Below are 10624 nucleotides of genomic sequence, written 5' to 3' on the forward strand. Positions count from 1 at the left end.
AAATACATTTTAAAATATATTTAAATACAAAACAGTAATTTTAAATTGTAGCAATATTTCATGATTTTACTGTATTGTTAATCAAATAAATGCAGCCTAGCTTGGTGACCATATTGACTTATTTCAAAAAGATTAAAATATTTTACTGACCACAAACTTTTGACTAGTAGTGAATTTGATATATATTTAGGGCACTATGTTTATATTCAGTAACTCAGTATTTATACAATCAAAATAAGTGCATTTTCAAATCTTATTTTGAATAAAACAAAGGTTAAATCAGTTGAGTCAGGTTATGTAACGTCTGTGCTTTCCAAGTCTAGCACGCTGCCAGTACTCTTGTAGTCCAGTATGTACAGTACATTTTCTATAGGTTTCTGTTCACCCCTGCTTGACACCCTCCAGCTCACATTTGCCCCACTTCACAACACAATGCTGTTGTTAATGGGACTCTTACCAGTAATTCAGCTTTTACCTTGGACAGGACAGGAATGGTATGTTCGACACTGACCCGTCCATGACCCCTACCCCATTTTGCAATCGCCCCGCTGGGCATGTTGTGTTGGGATGGTTGCGAATGTTGCTGGTGTGCGTGTACACTATTGCATAGTGTTGCAGGAGATTTAAAGCATAAACTCTCAATGCATCTACCTGCATGCAAGCACACCACAAAAAAAAAACGTCTATTGCTGATTTTCAGCTCTGCCGTTTTGCGTATGGCTGCGGCGAAGGTGTGAGAAAGCAAAACATGTGTGCACGCAGGGGTGAATAGTGAGAGATGTGTGTATTAAGTGCTGGTGTGTTGGTCCCAGGATTGGCCGCCCCTGTTTGTAGCTCCCAGGGAGATCTGTGACCGACGCTCCTCAAGTTGAAGGTTCATCCTCAGTTCAGAGGAAGGTTCACCCAGCGGTCAACAGGCTATTCTGCTACCAGGGCACTCTCGCTCTTTCTCACTCCATCTCTCCCTCCCTCGCTCGCCTTTTTCGCCTTATTTTCTGGCTGTAAGCAATCAGGCAACACTAACTATTGTATGTATTAAACACTGAGGCTGGGTTTCACCTTTATTGTTAAAATACCAGTAACTCGGCTTGTTGCAGGTGCTTTTTTCTGCTTAAGCTCAATGTTTGTCTTCACCGAGGTATGGTTTTTGGCTGTTTACTGTATCAATTAAATGGTCCTTGCAGGCAAACAGATCTTTTGAACATACTGGCCTGGCATTGCTGTGCAATTTTACAGTCCCTTTATCTCTCATCAAAATGCAATGACCTATTTCAAGGCTTAATTTACAAACAATGAACTGATGTGTTTAAGCACGTCAGCTGCAGCCCCATTCTTTCATATGATGAAAAGGCTGAAAAAAACTCGATGCAATTAATAACAAAGTAGAAAATCCTATTGGTCCTCATTTCAATCCTGGGCAGCAGAAACTTGAGTAGTGCATTCTGAAAAATGTATATAAAAAAAAAAAAAACTGAATAATGATACTATTAATACATTTTAATAAATAAAAAACAAAATTGTATTTTAGTAAATTGTATTAATTTTATAATATTACATAAAACAATAACAAATACATTTATTTTTTAACAAAATCAAGTTTATAAGTTTATAATGTAATATTAAATTATTCTAAACCTATATACTGTGTGTATATATATATAATTTTTGTGTATTTATTAGAAGAAAATCTTTTTCAATTTTTTTATTTAATCCTAATTATAATATATCCATTTCACCATGTCCTTGGTTAATATGTAAATTCTACAAAATATATTATAAGTATTAATACCTGGGGTCGACAATATAATTGGCCCGGTGGCCCGGACGTACTTTTAAAACCGTCAGGGCCACCAGATCGCTCCAACCACTAGCCCGGTGGGGCCAGTAAAAATAATGCCTCGATTAAAAAAAGTCTAATTTCACATTAATTACCTGTGGTTCTGTGTTTTGATTTCTGTTTAATCGTCTCGGTAACCACCGCTAACACGTTACGTGATCCCGACAGCCTTACGCTCCGTCTGCACCGCCTTGCTCGCTCCCGCGGTTACGCGCGCAAACTGCACACTGCTGCTCAGCACCTACCTATAGCTACTATTAAGCTAGGCTACATGTTTCTGAAACCCACATCACCCGGCCAAACGCCGGGTAAAAAAAAGAGAAGGCAAGGAAGAGAAAATCACCAGAGGAATTGAGGGAAAGCGAAAGGGAATACGAAAAGAAAAGGCAGAGAAAGTTTCAGCCCCAGTGGCGAGACCGCTGGAATTGGCTGGGCCTGGGCTACGATCAAGAAAAAAAAAGAGGTTTACTGTGAGCTCTGCAGATCAATGCCCACATATGCAGACAAGTAAGTTAGAGAAAAGTTAACGTGTATGAAACCAGAGGGCCAGTGGCAAATTTTCCTTATTGTCTACCCCTGAATACTATATTGTTATTATGAAAACATTTGTCCATACAAATGATCCCAAAAAATGTTGTGTCCAGCAAAAGGTAGAAAGCCCTTAGGGTTTGGAACAACATGAGGGTAAGTAAATTTGAACATTTTCATTAACTCTGCCTTTACTAGTGAATGCAGTGAAGTACCATATAATTCTATCCTACCAGAAAATCATGTGAGTTTTGTGTGCAGAGGTTGTTCTATCTTGATCGATTCATTTCTATTACTATTTTGACAATGGCAAATCAAGCCTCATGTCAAAACTAATACATAATCTATAGAAATTGTATCATTTGCTGCGAGTTGGTGGTGATATAACGTTAACTGAGCCGTGACTGCTGACACAGGCTGAAAGTTCTGTCTCAAACAAGTGTGACCCAGCAACCAGAAGCTTATCAGGATCAGAGTCTTACTGTGATCACAGTGGCCTTTAGCACAGCACTTAACCTCCGCTGCTGGAGAGGAGAGTCTCTGCTATTAGTGCACTGCAGATCGCTCTGAATGCAAACTATCTGCTGAATGACAACTGACATAAAGGTGGATCAACAAAGGACAGAAATGTGTGTTTAATTTGCTGCTATATTCAGTCAAGAAGGGCTGTTTCATCACTTGTCTGGACACTGCTCATGAATATATTTAAAAACAGGTTGCATGACTATGAGGAAGGTTAAAATCATTATGCCCTCTGGTCGATATGTAAATTATGCATTACAATTTTTGAGCGTTTGACAGGCAGAATATAAATACTAATTGCATACACACATTTTTCTATGCATTCAGTAACTTTACTTGAGCTTATCAGTCGTGCATCAATAGCGAAAATTCCCAAGTAAAGAGGAAAATCAGACATGAATATCATAAAAGTGGCCCAAATGCAGAGAAATCTTAAGTGTAATAAGTGTAATCGTATCATAGTGTTTTTTCATCTGTTTTCGCTCGTGCGAGAAAGATCCAATCAGTGCCAGAAAACCTAAATTAGTTGACAGTGTAAATGTGACCTGTGTATGAACATTAATACTTCAAGTTGACTGTAATTTATCAAAAATGTCTTATTTGAATAGCAGGCTGTGCTGCTGGCTCTCCGCCTGACCATCTTTGTGTATTGCTGAATTTCATTTTGCGCGAGAGATCGAAGCTCTTCTTTATGGCTTGAGTGCGACCTTTGTCAACCCCTGTGAATTAGCTAGAAGCGTATCAGCTGCGCCGGGCATTTCTCAACCGTCCTATTAGCTGAGTAAAGCAAAGCGGGGGTCACCTTTAAGTAACCTTATCTTGTAATTGGGTTCAAGGTTAAGTGACCTGGGAGCGGAGAGGTCCAGGGTTAAGGTTGGGGTGACGGGGAGGGAGGCAGCATTTAATCACATATGGGGGAAGAAATCAAGGAGCAGGATTCAACTGTCTTGATCAGACCCGATCTGACCGCGGGGGTGAAGGGAAGATGTCGAGCAGCCCATATTCAAGCCAAGGTCCTCGAAGCTTTTAACCTTAGTGCAAATCGATACGGGTAGCGACGGGCTAATATTTATCTTACAGATGGGAGTATTAAACGAGGGCTTTGCCAGAGCTTCCCTCGGCAGACCGGTAGCATCCCGAAGCTCCTCTAATTGAAATGTATGCGGGAAAACGGGCGATGAATGAAAAACAGCCCTGACAGCTTTTCGCTCCAGCGACTGCCCCACATTAGCTGCCCACGAGGAGATGAATGACCAGCGGCACGGGTTCAGCCGGAGCGACCCATAGACCCGTCCACTGCCAAGGGCAAGGAAATTGGCCAGATTAAAGGGCTTGTAAATAACGAGTCATAAACAGCTGCCTTATAAGATCGGCCGTCCACGTGGGTCTCCATAGAGATGGAGTTTTTCATCTGCCCATCGAGCTCTTGGATAAATTCTTGGATAAACTGTGCATACAGTATACTGTGTTACAGTATATGCTGAAAAGTAAATATTTTTCCTCATCCTTTGCTTTAAAATTACTATTATTTATAGCATATTTTTTATTATATTTTCATACTGATTTTGATGCCGATATGGAATTATGCTATTTTGAATATTGCAGTCATCTAAATGTGATTTGAGTGTTTTACTAATTTATTTATTTTTATAGGATCCTTGGTTTAAACCTCATTAGTAAAACTCTGATTCATCTCCATGAATGCTATTTTAAATTTGACAAAAATACAGTTAATACTGCTTTTTATGGTTATGTGTTGTTGTATTGGTACTTATAATATAATACTATTTCTAATAAATGTTTGAATAATGTAATATAATATTTCTGATAAAAGTCTGAATAATATAATAATCATTTTAAAATAAACGTTTTAATATTTTAGCGAATTTTAAGTAAACTGTTTGTTTGATTTCTTAGCAATTTTGTGTCTTAACATCAAATTATTTAATGCATAGCATTATATACCTAGTACTAATTAGTATATATAAATAAATGAACTCCGCAGGATTATTATAGTTAACTAAAACTAAAATAAAAATATTTCCATTACTTGAAATAAAAAAAACGTTAACTGACATAAGATAAAATATAAAAAGCATAAACTTTATTTTAGCTAGTTGCTATCAGTTTATCACTTTCATTTAGTTTATAGGCTACTAATGTACTAAAATAACTCAAATTAAAACTGAAATAAAAAAGTATATAGACATTTAAAAAAAAAAAAAAAACAATTACAAAAACACAAGAAAATTAATACAACTTTAAAAATCAAAATGAAAAAGGAAATTATGAAAATAAAAATGAATTCAAAACAATAAAAACTACAATAATATATCAATGATATAAAATAGTCATGGCTTAATTATTTTCAGTATTTTAAACATTGTAATATTTTAGTTTTTGCATTATACATTTAAAGCAATAATGGTTTGGTCTAAATTATTACTGATATTTAAAAAGAAATGCACAATGAACGTGTTTGTTGCAGCTTTGCTGGTACTTTGCTGGATGTGGCTCTGATGAAAGATGTGCTTACTTTGTGTATAAATATATATGTGGATAGCTCTCATATAGCTGTTGCAAGGCATGCAAAACTGAATGCCAGCTAAGAGCTTTAAGAAAACACTTATTGATTTTATTGAAATTCACACTATTCTAAAGACACATTGCCTATGCGACAGCAGTCCTACATTAATACACATCTGCAATGCATGTTTACTATGAAGCAAAGTTATTGATTGTTGTGTTTAATACACATTTAATTGTAAACTCAATTACAGGCCCTATAATCCCATAAACTGTTTAATAATTCAGAGATGCTGTTATGTTTGTGCAAATGCAATACTTTCAATTATTCTGTCCTGCGACAATTTGCTTTAAACACCCTCTCTCTTCTTTTTCCCCTTCAATTTATTGGCTGCCATCTCTGACCCGAAGAGTGACCTCTATCTTAAACACATTTCAATGCAGCCAACAAAATTAATCTGACAGATAAATCACAGTCTTACAAATAGCGGGGAAGACAAGGTCAAAGTCACAAAGGGAATATAAAATTAAGCCAGAATCAGTGTAGCATAATAAAATCTACTCCATCTGAAAATATCTGAAGGTTAAAAAAAATGAAGATACAGATATTCTGGACTGGTGGTACCGGTTTGCCGTCTGCTGTCCTGCTCTGTTAATAGGCTCGGTCATTTTAAACAGCTAGTACAGCTAGCAGCTGATTTGATTTGTATGACAAGTCAAGCAATCGAGCATATTTTCAATGACCTTTGAACTCCAAGCTTTCCAGTTGGCTGAATGTGGGGATGCCACCTTCACTTGACCCCTCACCCAACACAGTCATTTCATGCTCATGTGAGAAAACAGGGCCCACACAGCATGTCTAAAAGAGCCTGTGTTTATCTATAAACCTGCTTCTATTCTTCATAATACTTTTAGCATACACTGTAAAAAAAATAAAAATAAATGATTTTTCAAAGGTTTATAAAACAATGATCATTAGAGTACATTTTACAAGAAAATATGCAGTACTTGCCATTTCTTTGTATTTATTTGTGAAATTTACAAGCAATTTCTGAGTGAAAATATTTTCATAGTAAATCCTAGGCAAATATTTTTTTTCAGTGTATGGCTGGATTTTAATAATAACTGCACCAACCTATTTAATTTTTATTATTTTTAATTATCTATTTTCAGTTTTTGTTTTAGTACATCAAGTTAATAAATTAAATACGAAATGTAGCTTAGAAAGTTTTAAATATTTTATTTTATTTTATTTCTGCTACTTTTTATTTTATTTTACTTTTTCAAGCAATTTAGTGAATTTTAAGAACATTTTAATAACTTTCTTTGATTTCAGATATTTTGCATATAACAGCATTGTATTTGAAAGTCAGTCAACTAGGCTACTAAATGGAATATAGGCTATATAAATAAATATGCTTTAATTTTCAACATTTTTACAAATTTTAGTTTTTCTACTAATTGGTTGTTTGGTCCAAATTATTAGTTTTTCTTTTTATTTGTTTTAATCAGTGTACATATTTGTTGCACCAAATATCTAGGAAAATCCTACACTTTTTTTGTGTATGCAAAAGATAAAATTAATCTCCATTTCATTTGAATTATTTATAAGTACATTTTGTACAACAATACTTAAATGTACATGTGTTTAGAAGTCATTTCTTCAGGAATCGAATTTTGAATAAAATTTCAGTCTGTTTTTTGACAAAGCCATCTTATCTTCATTGTAAAGTATTCCAAGTCTTTAAAGTGATGTGCTGCGATTAGACAGGACTGTGTGCAGCTACTGTTCAGCAACCCAAGGAATATCTCCTCACTTTACAGCGGGAGGGATTAAAGGGGCTTCCTGTCCCATGACTGACCTTAAAAGCCTATCCAGATGTCCTACAGCCCTCGAGACAAAGAACTCAGGTGACATGTCTTATCTTGAGGGCACTTGAGCTCCTCTTCTAAAGAGGCGGTTCTTTTAAGTGCTCCGTCATCCTGGCAAATGCCTTTTCAATTATTGCACAAGTTTCTCGCTCGCTTGTCTGCAAACACCGTAATTGTCTGGGAGACAGCATTATGCATTCAGAACGGCTTCAGAGGTTTTTCTGGGGTTAACAGTGACACATCTCTGAATATTAGATAAAGGAAAAGGCCACACAAATAGAAGCTCAAAGAGCAGTTAATGATTATGAAGAGATTGAGGGATTAGGTGATCCTCAGGCTCAGATTTTATGCTGAGCTCATTGTATAGTTTTTAAACCAGCACAAGTCTCACAAATGGAGGACACAAAAGAAAAATATGTAGAAACAAATCTGCAGAATCTTTTTAGACATTTTATACACTAGCGTTCAAAAGTTTGTGGTCAGTAAGATTTGTAAATGTTTTTCAAAGAAGCCTCTTATAATCACTATAAGGCTGCATTATTTGAGCAAAAATGCAGTAAAAACAGCAATATTGTGAAATATTTGTACAATTAAAACTATTTTCTTTGGAAGCTTGTTTCTGCCATGGGATAAAAAAAAAAAAAAAAAAAAAAAGTTAACCAACTTTTTATGTCATAATTCTGACTTTTTTTTCTTAAAAAAATAGAACTGTTGGATAAAAACTCACAATATTGAGATATAAACTTATCCTTCAGAAATCATTCTAATATGCTGATTTGCTGCTCAAGAAACATTATATTATTATTAATGCTAAAAAAAAGTTGTGCTACTTAATATTTCTTCAGGATTTTTTTTTACATCAATATAAAAGTCTGTACTGTCCCTTTTGATCAATGGAATTCATGCTTGCTAAATAAAAGTATTAATTTCTTAAAATAAAAAAATCTACTGACCCCAAACTTTTGAACTTTCCTTATCAAATCATGCAAAAAAAATTTATAGATAGACAGACAGACAGACAGACAGACAGACAGACAGACAGACAGATAGATAGATAGATAGATAGATAGATAGATAGATAGATAGATAGATAGATAGATAGATAGATAGATAGATAGATAGATAGATAGATAGATAGATAGATAGATAGAATCGGCTGACATGCTTATAATGTTAATATTTCAATTAATATTTTTGTTTCTGTGTACAATTTCAGTGCTGTTTCGGGTCACCACTTTGGATCGAAAGAAAAACAAATCGACAAGTCACTGTAATAGTCACTGTAGTCTTCCTCATCCCACATATTTCCATTTTCCCCGGTCCTTCAAATTCCCCTTGTTCAGTTCATAACATCATCCATTTCTCCTCGCTTCTCTTCCTTTCTCGGTATAAGGCTGTCAGAGTTTTTTTGGGATCCAGTGAGCTGTGAAATCGCACAAATTGCTGTTGCTTTACGTCTGGCCCGGTGACAGAAAGAGAAAGAGGAGGAGGAGAGAGAAGAGAGATTTTCTGCTCCAACACTTCTGAACCTTTCCTGCCCCCCGTATAATCACACACAGACACAGAAGCACACGCACAGCTGCAAAACTGCATCACCCATATCCCCCCCTACCTCCATCTCTAATCCACTCTCATCATACCAGCCCCCCCTCCACCCCTGTTCCCACTCCACAACACCTCCACCACTTTGCTTTAGAATCCGGGTCACTTCACTGAACAACCACGTGAAGCCTCGAGAGTGATAAAACCTTCTGACATGCTACTGCGTCCTCTGATAAAACCAACACTTCCACCAACTACAAGTGTCACCAGCACTAACACGGGGGAAAGTGTGATGTTTCAGATTTGTATTTGCGCAAACATTTGTAAATAATGAGGCTTCTGGCGTGTTTTGAATCTATAGAAGAAATAATCAACCAAAAAAATAAAAAAAGTACATTTATTTACTGACCCTCGTATTGTTTCAAACCATTATGACGTTTATTCTTCTGCCCAACACAAAGGTACTATACCATGTTGTTTTCCACACAATGAAAGTGAAACGATGCTGTTGAGCTCCAAAAAATACTTAATAATAATAAAATTATATTAAATTACTAAAATACATATAAATTTTAATACAAGTTTAGTACATTTTGGAGCTGTTCTCTCATTCACTTTCATTATTTTACTACAGGTTTGAAATTACATAAGGATGAATTTAATTTGAAATGTACATATTTATCAGAAGTACTCTGTCAAACTTCGTGTTAGTGTGCGAGACTGCCATAGTGAAGCAGATGTTATATATTCTTCATGTATAGTAACACAATAACACACATGTTCAGTACCAAGTATATCTGTTGTGTGTTTAGCTTTAGCTTTAGCTTTAGGCACTGCTAGTAATCTGCTTAGACACACACACACACACACACACACACACACACACACACACATAGAAATCATCAATATTTGAGTTTAAAGAGTTTAAACCTGAAACAGTGAGCTGGTCAGCTTCGTGTCCACTGCTGTTTGGTCAGATGTAACGTTATATCTCCATCTTGTGGTGGATAAGCGACGCTGCAATTTCATCTTTTTCTCAAATTTCCTATAGAATCTGAAGGCTGTTTGTTTTACTTCATCTTCTTTTTAAAAGGACGTGTCCCCCTACCGTCGCGTGTAGATTATAAAACACACACATATAGCCTACTTAAAACAGGGTAGTTTTGCTAACTAAGGTTTAAAAGGTTTATCGGTGTAAACTCATGGCTTTTAGTTTTCCGTTTCTTTTTGAATGCTTCTCACCTCAAAAAACGCGCGAACCTCGCGGCGCCCGACGGTTTTTACTTTGTTTGAACATTTATTTGACGTGGATAAAATCAACTTTAACCTTTCTCCTTCGTGTCCCTTATTTAAATTTAAAACTTAAAAAATATAAGAAGTTTAAAAATATCCAAATGAAAAGATATTTTCTGGTCGTTTACAGCATTCTCCGCTGGGGGCGCTGTGGTGTGGACGGAACACTTCTCAACGCCTCTGATCAACGGAAGAAGAGAGAAGTTATATGCCGTAGAAACGACCAAATCGTGTAATTATAAGAGTATCACAAGAGTCAGGTTATTTGTAGGAATACTGCTGCTATTGACACGACTTATAGGAATGGATTAGAGCTGGTTATAAACAGCACCCACTGGAGTAAAACCGCGTTCAGTTATAGTAGGCTACATGAAGAGAAATAACAGTTAAAACGTAATTGTTTCAAAATGGCTTTTCTACTACTTCTTCAGGTGTTGGAAAAACATAACGAAACTTAATTTTTTTGTCCCTTCAACATATGCTTGTGTCATAATAGAAAGCTAG

The sequence above is a fragment of the Barbus barbus genome (genome assembly GCF_936440315.1).
Source record: "Barbus barbus genome assembly, chromosome: 21".
Lineage (NCBI taxonomy): Eukaryota > Metazoa > Chordata > Actinopteri > Cypriniformes > Cyprinidae > Barbus > Barbus barbus.